This window comes from Falco rusticolus, chromosome 3 (assembly GCF_015220075.1).
Source record: "Falco rusticolus isolate bFalRus1 chromosome 3, bFalRus1.pri, whole genome shotgun sequence".
In the NCBI taxonomy this organism is placed as follows: Eukaryota; Metazoa; Chordata; class Aves; order Falconiformes; family Falconidae; genus Falco; species Falco rusticolus.
Genome location: NC_051189.1, coordinates 46,500,865 through 46,514,032, shown reverse-complemented (window position 1 = coordinate 46,514,032; position 13,168 = coordinate 46,500,865). Strand labels below are relative to the sequence as shown.

General features: G+C 43.5%; 1 long non-coding RNA gene across 1 annotated transcript; it reads left to right on the top strand.

The window, feature by feature from the left end:
- The first annotated feature begins 6,236 nt into the window (after window positions 1-6,236).
- Window positions 6,237-9,716, top strand: LOC119145523. The gene is made up of 2 exons (XR_005103437.1): window positions 6,237-8,017; window positions 9,429-9,716. It is a non-coding gene; the product is annotated as an uncharacterized LOC119145523 (long non-coding RNA).
- Window positions 9,717-13,168: the final 3,452 nt, after the last annotated feature.

Here is a 13,168-nt window from a genome sequence, read left to right as displayed (position 1 = left end):
AGTAATGCAAGGTTTCTGATGTGGAAAAATTAGAGACGCAGCAGGGAAGCAAAGCTAGCAAAAAATGATCTGAGGTCTGTAGTGATGTTTGGGAAATGAGGCAGCAGGCTGATAGCCAACTAACAGAAAGAAAAGTTAGCAAGGTTTTAATTAATTGAGTGTATATCAAAGCAGTGGGTGGGAAAGTATGTTCTAATACAGCAATAAGCAAGGCCTGGAGGAGAATGTGGGATGGAAACAGCAGGGTATAACAAACCTAACTAACTTAAACCTAAGTGAACTTGAGGGAAGACTCCGGGTGAGGCCGTGATGAGTACCTCATCTGGGCTAGCAGATCTGTGCCCTGATGGAAAGTTGGGGCAGCCTTGCAGGTAGGTAAGGGCTGCAGGTGGAGATAAGTGATAGGGGGGAGAAGAAAACAAATGAATAGTGCTTCTGTGCCAGACCTAATCTTCGTTTCTCTGCTTTCCTTCTTTTGCTTTTTGTCTTTTAGATGGTAAAAAGCCTGGAGGCAGTGAGGTGCAGAACTTGTAGCACACTCTATTGCACTCTGTAACATGTGGCCATTAATTCACTGAGTGTTCAGCCCCATTCCATACCTGTATCACCGTAAGCTACTGTAAAAATAGGAAACTTGACCTCTGCTCCCCTGTCATTTCGTTACTTTGTGCGTTACAGGCCTCAAGGAGATGGGAGTTTCTAGCTCTGCACCATGCTTTCTAGGGTACCAGCTGATGTGATTATTAAGCCTCAGGTTTTTTGGGTATTCTGAAGTAAGTGCCTCTCAACAAGAAGAAAAGTACCCTCTGTCCCTCAGTGAAACTTGGTGAAAGCCAGAACATACTTGTACATCTTGTGATGGTCGATTTTGGCTTGTGTATTTCTCAGTTGAGATAATGCTGCAAATGGCTGTGAGAGGAGTAAAGGCTGCTACATTTCTCTGCATTAATTGTTGGTCTGTGAATTGAAGAAAAATGCTATGAAAGCAATAACTGCTGATACTTTTAATTAACTTTTATATCCATGGTATCATACTTAGTTATTAGCTGCAATGTCATTAACCCTTGAGTCTCTGCTATCTGCAGAATCCCAGCATTGCTGCTTTAGGATTTTAACTTGCCTTTTTCCTCTATGATTTCTAAATTATTAGCATCTTCAGCTGCACAGAAAATTCACACATAAAAAGTTTAGTGAAACGATTTTGTCAGAGAACATGTAAATTCATGAACATTGATCATAAGGTATTTACAGGAGTGTACTGGCTTGGACAAGGTTTCACTGTGTTCCCCTGGTCACTTCAGAAGAGCCCAAACCTGCTGCTTTCTGAAGTGATCCGGCTGGTATCTGAGGAACCAGAGATGAAATCACCATTGCTTTGCCAGGTTTGGTTCAAACTTAAATGTCACTCTCCCGCATCTACAGATTTGGATTTTTATGGTCCACTTAATAGTTTATTTAAGTTGAACAGCTCCCCAAAAGAAGAGTGTACAGGCCCGATTGCCACTAAGTAGTTCTGCATGTGCCTCAGTGATACATGCTTATGCTGCACGGTACACATGATATACCACACGCAGAGCAAGCTGCTCCTTCCATGATGTAAAATTCTGATCTAAACCAGGGAGATAATTTGTATTCAGGACTTTGAAGTCTTGAGTATTGGCCTATATAGTGTTCTGTGGGTTAAAAAGACATTTCAAATATAAAAGCAGGGGGAAAATAATCCTGTCCAGCTCTTTCAGACACACTTGCACGCCCTTTTGTAAGCTGCACTGCATTTTCATATATACTAATTACTATATTTACACTTTGATGCTTTTGTTACATGACTTTGACTACATTTGAAATGCATCCACTGCATTTGTTAATACAATTTTCCTACAATAAACTGTTGCATCTTTGTGTATTATATGTAGGATTCATATTCTTAAAAGTCACTGTTGTCACGCTTAGCTCTGATTTTAATGCATACACCTGGCTTTTGATGGGTGAAACTGAGCATCATGTTGTTAGGTGACAAAGGGATCATACACATGATACCACAGCAACACAAAGTGGTACGATAAAATAATCTCCATGAAGTTTGTGAAGAAAGGAAACCTGTCCAGGAGGTCTTTACTGTCAGCTAACCCTAAGGAAAAAAGTTTATCACTCCTTTTGTAAGCCCTTTATCTTTCATTGTATTTTATACTAGAAAACCTAGAAAAACAGTGCTCAATTAAAACTTTTTTCCACAGCTGACTCTGAATAGCCACAGGAGTTTTGTGATTTGATCAGACAACACCAAGCTAAGTGTGAAACCTCACCCACAGAGAATCCTGACATCAGCTTAGTATTACAGAGGCAATTTCCACTCCCCGCTCCCCCCCCCCCCCCCCATTTGTTTTGGTTACTTTTGAATGCGGGATATGATCCTAGCACTCACTGTGGCATTTCTCATCTATCTGAACATGAAGTAGGTTCCTTATATTTTCTGAAATGTCTGTATTTCCTATTGCTTGTTTCATTTTTGAAATGTTTCTCTGTACTAGACTTGAAACCTATAATGTGTTAATTCCATAGCTTAAAGCCAAACAAAACCATTTTTAAAAAGCTTTACTGTTGCCCTTCCTGTAGTTGAAGGATAGTTCCACTAACGTTATTTTCCTCAGCCTTCTTCCTGTTCCCTGAAAATTACACTTGGACAAAACATGACCACTGAACCTGATTTTAGAGTGGCCTTTATTTCAAAATCTGTCAGGCGTACAATTGCTTGCTTTTTAAACCCAAATCAATGGTCTCTGAATAGGGAAAGAGCTCAGAGAGCATTGGGAAGAATGTTTTTTCGGTGAAGAAATAGATAAGAAAATAGAAAGCAATCATCACGCCATGACTTCATCCATAGTGCACCCACGTCTTCAATGCTGAGTGAAGACTAATTCCTCTGCATCTTCCCCTCATCTCAGAAAGGATCTAGTAGAACTTGAAAGGTATGCAGAAGAGTGAGCAGGCTGGTTACAGTATGCAATAGCTTTTTGGTTAAGAGACCTTACAACAGTTTGGAAGATAGTTGAGAGGGGAGGAGTGTGTCAGAGGAATATAAAATCTAACAGTGAAGTGAATGATTATTCAGTCTCTCACAATAAATAAGTAGGTGATAACAAGTAAATATCATCCTCAAGTTATAAATGGAAGAAATTTCCTTTTCCCTCAGCATTCTTAGTCCTGGAGATCAGACTGACTTTTCTGCTGCAAGTTCTTATCTGCAAGTATGCAGGCTGTTTATAAAACAAATACATACCTATAAAAGTGTACTTATTAACCACTGTTTCTAGTAATTGCCTACTAGAAGCCCCTTTTCAGAGATCCAGCAGTCAGCTAAGTTATGTATGAGTACTGGACACTTTATAAAATGATTGTGGAGAATGTTATTGTTGAGAGCAGCAGTTTAAAGAAAGAAGCGTTTCATTTCAGAAAGCTAAATTACATAGCTGATCTGACACGACTGATTCTTGTACCTATACAGTACTGGCTGTGACATAGTTCTTTATAGAAGAACAGCCATACTGTGTTAGACAAAACATCTATTTAATCTAGTATTTTACTTCTCAGGTAACCAGCAGCACATACTTAGGAAAACAGTGTAAGAACAGGGAAAGCATATAAGTGCTATTTCCCGAGTGCATACAGACACATTGAGATCAGGGACTTCTGAGGCCACAGAAAATAGTTTTCTGTTTAATGGTCCTGATGGATAAATGGAGCAAATGCAGTTGATGTGCTCACACATTACAGCAGCTTCTGAATAACTTTGGAAATGCTGCTTTTCTGCCTTTTGATCTCTGGACAATCTGTGTGTATTTCCCCTAAAAAAGACCTTTTGTATGTAAAGTGCATGTTTACAGTCTGTCCGTATTAGTATGTACCCATGTACAATTAAAGTCTCAGGGTTTTATCTGACTTACCTGCCTTTGTAGGCATCAGAGTATAGGCACATAATATTTATACTGTGCAATTAGAGGAACTGATTAATTATTGGAAGTATACATTGTTTTCCAATTCAGTGGTATTAGCCTATCTGCTTCATTTTAAACTGCAATCCATGGATTGTGTCATCTGTGGATCATGCATAACATAATGACAACAGTCACTAAAAAAGTAAACCCCTTCTCACTGGGCTTAAATTTGCCATATGGGGACACATAGCTCCATTGGAAAATTTCTTGGCATCTGCAAACTGAGATGGAAAAATACATTAGGAAGGGAAGATCAGTAAAGGCGGTAGGAAGAAGCTTCCCATCATGTTCAACAGAGACCTCCATCCTTTCTTTCTTTCTTTCTTTTTTTTTTTTTTTTTTATGAATTGACAGGCTATACAAATTTCTTGAAGAAAGCCAGTGATCTACTAACTTTCTGAGCAAAGAAAATCCACAAGCCAGATTGTAAAGTGTTGTCCCAAACATTTTCAGTTAGAAGCAACCAAACCCAAACCTAAGCTTTGAAGATTCAGTTCTTATTTTCATGTTGCCTGCATTGGTTTATTTGTACTCCCAAATACTTGTGGGTACAGTTTTGTTTTGCTTATTTGCGGTGATTTCATAGACTGCCATTTTGAGTTTGGGTGAAAAAACAGTGGTCAGGAAGGTATTGCCAAGGAGATAGCCCAGCTACTAACCTCATATTCCTAGTCTTTCTTTGGTCTAGAAAAGACCAAAAAGCCATGAGAAACAAAACGATGCACGATGTGTCTGCTAAGCTCAGGTCACATAAGAAGTGGGCAAGGGTCTGCTGCAGGTCCCTGTGGAGTGGTGCACAGCTGTAGCCTTAATGCATTAAACTAATCTGTGCACAAAGTTTAGGCCAAGCTGGCTCTCAAGTTATCGAAACTGATGAACGAAAGGACTTCTAATCAAGGGAGTCAACCTTGGGAAACAAGGAACAGATAATGACAGGAACACTGACATCGAAATTATGCAGAAAGAAGCCTCCCTCTGAGAAAGTTCTGTCTGCAAGAGGAGACACGTTGATAAAGTGTTGCAACCCACAGAAAATTAGTTGAAAGTAGCACAAAGGTAATTGCGGCAGTGGGAGATTGTGACCTCCGACTCAAATAGCGCCCCCGAGAGGGCAAACCCTCGCACGGGGAGCGCGCGTAGTTAGTGAAAACTTGAGCAGTGTTGCCTGAGGCTGCGTACTGGTTTGCAATAGAAGCGATAAACTTGTAACCTATCCTGTATGTGAATGAAAATGAGTATGTAATACATTATGAATGGGCAAGCACTCTACTGCATGCAACGTATACCCTCGAGTAAACTGTTGAGCACGCCCGGAGAAAACATTCCCCTGTGCTCCCAGCGCTGTAACAAAGAATGCTCGCCTTCTAAAACTTCAGATCAAGTCTTAAGAGGGTTTTTCTCCATGGCCGACTTTACGGTATCAGGATCTGCCTCTCAGGGCCTGACCTTTGCATTTGGAACAAACGCCGACAAGCGCGGTCACAGCCCACAGGCACGGCAACCGTCTCACAGCCGTTCCTCTCCAGGCTGCCTGTGAAGTGGTTCTGGAAGCCACGAAGTCACCCTCCGATTCCTCACCTGGCTGCCCGAGGCGCCACCCAGGGCGGGAAGGAGCGGCTCCCGCACCCCGCGCCAGCCGACACCGTCAGCGCTGCCGCGGCTGGGCCCGCACCGGGTCCGAGCCGCCGCTCTCGCTTCCCTTAGCCCGTCGGGCTTTTTCCCCTTCAGGTTCGCACCTACAACGACAGCCCCGCCACCCCCCGCCCGCCCGCCCACCTCCCTCCCTCCCTCCCTCCCTCCCTCCCCTTCCTTCCGACGGCGCGCCGAGCCGCTGGTGCCCCGGAAAACTCGGAGGCGGGGGAGCGGGGCTGACCCCCCGTGGCGCCCCGCTGGCACGCAGCGGCCCCTCAGCCCCCGCCTCAGCCCTTTCGCAACGAGCGGTTACCGCCCAGCGGCCGAGCTGTACCGCCAGCTGCAGGTGCCGACCGGCAGCGGTTTACCTCCCCCGGGCCCGCCGCGGCCCGCCCCTAACGGCTCTCCCAGCGGCCCCCGCGCCGCCCGGCGCTGCTGGGCGCTGTAGTGCGGGCGCGGGGCCGGCGGAGGCCGCGGGGCGACGCGCGACGGGCTGCGGCCGGCGCCTGCGGGCTGAGGGCGGCACGGGCACGGTGGCGGCACCCCTCGGGCGGCTGGCCTGCGCACGGGAGCCTCGGCAGCGCCGGGGCCGCCGCGGCGGGGGCTGCGCGAGGCGTTCGGGCCGGTTGTGCCACAAAATGGCACCTGCCGGTGGTGCCCGCGGTTCGGTTCTCGGCGCGAAGCGCGGTCGCGTAGCGGAGGGCGGAGGGCGGGTGAGCTACCGTGCGACAGTGATGGCAGCTGAGCAGTGACACGGCAACAGGCATCTGATACAGTCATGTAGATCCGAGAATGTTTTCTCTGACCCGGGAGCCTAGGTGTGCTCCTGTGATGATGTTTCCACGTGTGGGAAAAGCCCCGGGACACTCCGTTACAGGCCATATTACAACCTGACCTGCTTCTCCATGTTGCCAGGGCTGGTATCTTTTTCCACATCTGTGATGTTTTAAGGCTTAAATCGTGCACAGTTCCTGGCTTGCTTGCACTCCCCACAGCCTTTCCTTTGGTGGTGACATGCTTTCCTCAACTCTTGCCATCAGAAACAGATCACAGACAGTCCCTGCTCCTTTAGGAGAAGCCTATCTACTTCCATTGAAACAGTCTGGCAATCCTTAGTTAACCCATATTTACTACATGTTGTAATTCTGGCAGTCTACCAAGCATCGCCTCTTTGACATTTGGCTGCATCTCATACGCACCTTTTTAAGGACAGATTCTCAGCTCTTCTCACCACTCCCTTTTTGGGCATTGCTACCTTCAGCACTCCCCAAATAAGCCTTTCCTACTCAGCAAGCTGACCACTGCTTTATTGTTTCCCCCCTTGCTTTCCTCTTCAACTTCTTTTATGTCACCCCTGCAAATCTTAAAAATTAATCCTTTACTTGTCGGTCCCATTGCTACTTATCTATGTCTCAGTCATTCCCAATTACCCTCAGAAATCTAAGGGAAGACTCCACAGAGGAGGTTGCCCAGACACTTGAATATCAGTACAACAAAATGTGTAGGAGGTTATGAAAGGCGGGTGGCCAACCAGTTCCCAATGCAGCAAAGCCAGAGAAGCTTTTAAGAATCAGGGATACAGGAAGGGAGAATGCATTTTTAATGACCTGTGGGATCTGCTTCTTTCTTCATTCCTTCTGTTAGGTCTGGAAGACAGGAACAGGAGGAACTCTGATGTACACACCTGCTGCCTCCTCAGAGAAGCCTCTTTGAGGAAGGAAAACAACAGTTGTCAAAGGTGAGAGAATAAAGCACATAGGAAAGTGCTTTGCCAGCCTGACTTACATGGGTCAGGACTGCAGCATAGGAGAGTCTTCTGCTGCATGAGCCTGAATAGGAGCTAGCAACATTTTACTGGCACTAGTACTCTCTGACTTCTTTTCCTTGGAACTGGGAAGGTTCTGGCCTGAACAATGCCAACCACTAAGTTACCCACTGTAACTTACTAAAAGGTTGCTGTAAAGTGCAGAGCTCCTCTCACAAGAAATTATGGGAGTGCCCTGGCCACAGACAGAATTCTTTCACGCTCTTACAAATAACGGCTGACTTATGTATTCTTCCTATATCTTGGTGAACATTCAAATAATTAGGTCTGTCTCCACAATTTGCTAATGTTTGTTGTCCACCTTTTCATCAGTTGTGTTTCTGTTGCATCTCACTTCCATATGACTGTTTCTGCATGTAATGAAACATGAAATTTGGGTAGGAGGGAAAGTGCTCAAGAACAATTCACCCAGTAGCTTGCTTGCTTTGTTTTTTTGTGGGTTGGTTTTTTTTTTTTGGTGGGTTTTTTTTTTAGAGAAGCAGACCTGTGTTTCATCTGCCACATATTTATCCTACCATCACAGTGTTCAGAAGTGATAGGAAAGGGAAACAACCAGATTTTATTTCAGGTAATTCCCTGTAAACCTCCTTCATGTTTGGCAGACTTGCTTTGCCATGTAGAAAATTGAACTGTAAACACTTTGAAACTAGCTCATCTTTTTAACTTTTCCTCTAAAGCATTTAATAAGCACATTCCATAGCAAAATTTGTAACACTGAACATTAATTCCTAATGGCCCTATAACAGAAAAAAATTAAAAGCTTTCTCAGTGCTATAGCTCAGATATAGTGACTGACTGAAGAGGTGATGATCATTAGGTGTTGCTGGAAAGTACGTATGCCTATCTTTCAACAGTAAACACCGGGCGTAGCTATAGAAAGCCACAAATTAATCACATTTCATGCAGAAGAACAACATTTCAGTATTTCACCACTGAGGGGGTGGTGGAACACAGGAACAGGCTTCCTAGAGAGGTGTTTGACGCCTCAACCCTGTCAGTGTTTAAGAGGTATTTAGACAATGCCTTTAATAATTTGCTTTAACTTTCGGTCAGCCCTGAATTGGACAGGCAGTTGGACTAGATGATCATCGTAAGTCCCTTCCAACTGAAAATATTCTATTCTATTCCATTCCACTCCAGTCCAGTCTAGTCAAGTCTAGTCTAGTCTATATTGAAAGTCAGGGAATGAATTACATTGGAAAGTGTAGTTTTCATCTCATACCTATGTATTTAGATTTATATTCTTGTTATATTAACTGTCCATAAATGCCTAAACCTGGGGACCATTGAGTGTATGAAGGTCAGTGTAGTACATAGGTTTAAGCTTTGACAGATTAATAAGATTCACAAAACAATCTAATTTTCTAAGAAGATGTATTTGTACTAGCATAGAGGAATTTCTTCTGTGTAATTTTCACATTACAGCTATATGTCCTATGACTGTGAAATCTTCAGTGTAAAACCTACACAATGAAGGGCATGTGGCTTTTTGAGCAGTTGAGCCAGCAGTGGACTATCCTGAACAGCTGAGCCAGTGCTGTCTGGTTTTCAGATCTAATGCCCAGACTAAACAGTCCTTCCAGTGGAGCCATTACTTGTCTATATGTTCTCAGCATCTTGCCTCTGGTGTCCCTGTGTAGAAAGTCCCGGTGCCAAATTTCTGTTTTCATTTGGTTTTCCCCATTTCTTCTTTGTCAATGTACCCTGTGAACTTCATCTTGTGTGTTCTGCCACATCCTGCACAGACGTAATGATGTATTTCATTTGTTTCGGACCTTTAGCAACCACAGCAAAAGGTACACATGAAGATACTTAATACATAATAAAATGACACCTTAATTTGATTTAGTACCAAGGAAAATGGGACAAATGTAATAAGGAAGTCCTGGGCTTTCATACTGGTGCAATTAAGAGTTTGCGAAATGGAGCAGGCAAGATTGTCATCATGCTATGTTCATCCTTACCTAATCTCACTACAGTTCCAGTTGCTGGTGACTGTCTCTCAACACCTTGTAGAACTGGAGATGAATACACCTGGCAGAACTGGAGATGAATGGAAAACAGCGGAGATGAGCAGGCTCACAAGTAAAATACAAACTGGGGCTCACCAAGGGCAGAAGTCAAAAGGCCACCTTAAATTTGAAACAATGTATTTGTTGCATCATACAGGATAAGATAACTTTGTATCAGCAGTAGATGGATTTATTTACCTCACATATGTCAATGTAGTTTAGCAATAAAAGGTACCCAATCATCTTGTACAGATACATGTGTAAAATAACTTTCTGCTATTGTCAAACGGGGAAAAGAAGAGTTCTTTTCCTAGGCAATGTTCCTTTCTCCCATTTCTCCATGTCTGTTCAGGTTTCACTTTGTCTATTTTGCCACACTTTGAAGCACAGTTGCAGGTCAAAACTGAAAGTGGCTATAGTCTTTGCAGGATGTTGTTTTCCAGTATCAGTTATTTTCCACATCAGTTTCAAATGCAATCATACTTCTCTACAGAAAAAATGTACATATTTTGTCATCTAAAATAGTTTGTATAGGTAAAATACAAGCTTATGATTAGGTTTACAGCAAATAAGGACACCATGCATAAGCTCTTACACCAGAACACAGGGCCAGCAGTGCATTAAAGACTTCTGAGAGATAAACTGTCTCAATTTTTCTGAATGGGGTAGTCATACGAAGGAAGAGAGGATTGCACACAGAGGGTGAGGAGGAAGTGAGTGAACTTGTGATTTAAAACGCTTCACCTCAATAATCCTGCTGAAAAATACACTAACACATTGTCAAAATTTCTCTGCAATGTCTCGTGCTTTTTCAGGGTGTGCAATTCCATAACACTGATCTCTTAAAACCAGCGAGGAATCAAGGTATGTGCTAATGCAACCTTAGCTCTTCCTCCTGGAATGGATAATAATCACTTGGAGTCATCTGCTGGTATCCAGCTGTGTCCCCACCTTTAGATGATGCTGAATTGAGGGGTTAGGGGATTAGCTGGAACATCTTAAGAGAGCTGTTATTGGGGCATTATATGATTCACCCTATTTACATGATCAAAAGAAGATAAGAGAAATTCCCTAAGGAATCCAGAATGGCCAAAGCCAAGTTTTATACCATGTGTCAGTGGTGGACTCCCATGGTCTTGTAAGGGCTGCTGATGCACAGGCAAGAGGGTGTTGTGGGGGTCCATGGTAGGCCTCTGAATATATATATATATAACTTTGTGTAAGAGTTATGTGGCTAAGAATAAGATAAACTGTTGTAAAATAGAACAGGATTAATTCCGGGTACCAGACTAAAAGTTTGAGTGCACAATTGTGTGGGATGCTTTGGTTTAATATGTCTCAGGTAAACATATGCTTAGGTTTAGCAATGAGATGGAATCAGTGTTGGAGCCTCAATCCTAGAACAATATCTATAATCTTCGCAGGCAAAATGTATTTATATGAATTAAACTACACTTGTTCAAAGAGAGCAGAACTTAGGTAGTTTTGGTGTGTACCTTAACTTGTTATTGCCTGGCTTCAGAAGTTTGAGTGACATTGAGTGTAGTACATCACTGCTATGTGATCCTAGTCTGATCCTTCCTCTCCCTATACACCTTTCTATAGTGGTACATGGCTAATCGTCATATTTTGAAATAGCTAAAATATGATAGGGCCAGTGACAGAAACAAAAAATTTGGTCTAACTGCTAAATCCTGACAGCATACTGGTGACATCCCTCTCCTTTCTACTTACCTGCTCACCTTTCCCTCAAATAGGTCATCCTTATGCCAGGCAGCATTCCCAGCTCACCGTCTTTAATTCCCATTGAACTGTTGCAAGTGTCGAAGTTATAAGTGCATATAAAGCTGGCGCTTTCCACCTCACATTTTCTGTTGCTGGACACACCACGGACATCAGTTTAGTTTGGGATTCAATAGCTCTGGTTTATCTGAGGTACCTGATGTGCTGTATCTGGAGATGCCTCTTTATAATGAGATGATTGACTTGATTGCTTTTCTTTGGAAAGGAAAGGGTGAGACTCGTCTCATGTTCAGCCCAGTGAATTTGTACCAAGATGCTAGAAACGGAGAACGCATTGCAATAGGTAAATCCCTACATGGATTGCGATGGATCAGTGCCTTGGGTGGAAGATGAGCCCAGGCCAGTGACTCCTCAATAATTTATGCACAGCACAGGTATGTTAACAAAGGGCTTGTGACCACTATAGTCACCCAAATCATGTGTAACTATATGGGTACAAAATGCTCCAGGGAACTAAGAAATAAGAGGCCAGATTTTCCAGCAGCAGCTTCTGGAAGGAACAGAGCTGAGACCTACAAAGGCCTGTGAGAGCTCTGTCTATTCATCTGTGGCAAAGAGGAGACTTATTTAAATCTCATGAAAGTGGAATGTGCTGCAGTTTTGTCCTTGCCAGTCTGAGGGTTAAATTTGCATTTCCTTCAATGTTTCTCCAGCTAACATGCAAATAACTTCCATGTGTCACTTCTCTCTTTAAAAACAGTGGAGTTCCTTCTAAATTATGTTCACTATTCAGAATATACCCCCAAAATAGAAATATCCCCAAGCACTTGAACGTAGTTTTAATTTCTTCATTTCAATATGTTCTTGAGAGTTAAAAGACCTACTCTGTTCTTCCTTCAGTGCTAAAGAACACCAGTCTCCCAGCATACAGCCAGTGTCTTAAACTCCCAACACCTTTCTAAACTTAAATTGTGATCAGTTATTTCACGTTTCTGTTACATAGACAAAGAATGGAGGAGTGAGGTGAAGTCCCTTTGTGGAAAGCTGGTTTTTAGTATGGGCTGAGATCCTAGGACTCCTATCTCACAGGGGTGGTTTCTGGCCACAATGACACATTATCAGCCAGGATGTCTTTTGGCTGCCCTGCCAGTAATCCACAGGAATATTTGGGAGAAGGACATAGAAGTTACATTTCCATACTTTCTGTGAAGACTTGTAAGACAGAAGGGAGTCAAACTGAGGGACATGCAGGAAGAATCATCACTGCCTGCTCCAAGAGGCAGCCAACACTTGGTCCGTCCTCCAGTGCTGTCTGGAGAGGGCCAGTCCCCGGCCAAACAGCAGGAGCTCTGCAGAGGAGACTCAGCTATGGAGAGGAGACAGCAAGGGTGTGCACTAAGCAGCCTGAGCTGGGTGGATAAGGGTGGACTGAGGGTATTGCAGGGTCCTGCCTCTGTGGGGTAGAGTTGGAAAAGTTGCACTGTGGAGCAGAAGGAATGCAAGGGAGGGGGCACAGGGTTGCTATGATGGTGCTGCTGGGGAGATGTAGGGCATTGTGCAGGACCCATTAGTTGTGATGCCCATGGAACAATTTCTAATTTAGGAGCTCCGACTACCATTCAGAAAAAATGAGAAGAAAACAAGGGTGGCAGGGAATAGTTCTGTTTCCTTCTGTGATGAAGTGGGATTTCAATGAAGGGCACAAGATCACATTTAGGGCAAATATAGCTTTGCAGGCTCTTTCACCAAGAATGTTTTTGTTTCTTTGAAGATGAGATTACTAGATTCTGACAGAGCTGTCTGTCTCCATGGTAGCAGAGCAGGCTATGGAGGGGACAAATGCAAACCCAAGTTTTCATTTTGGCTAATGTTGTTTTCTTAGGACTTGCCGGCACTGGGACACTCAGGAATGTTAAAGTGAAATAAACTAATGCACATGTGCTGAATTGTACTAAACCTCTATG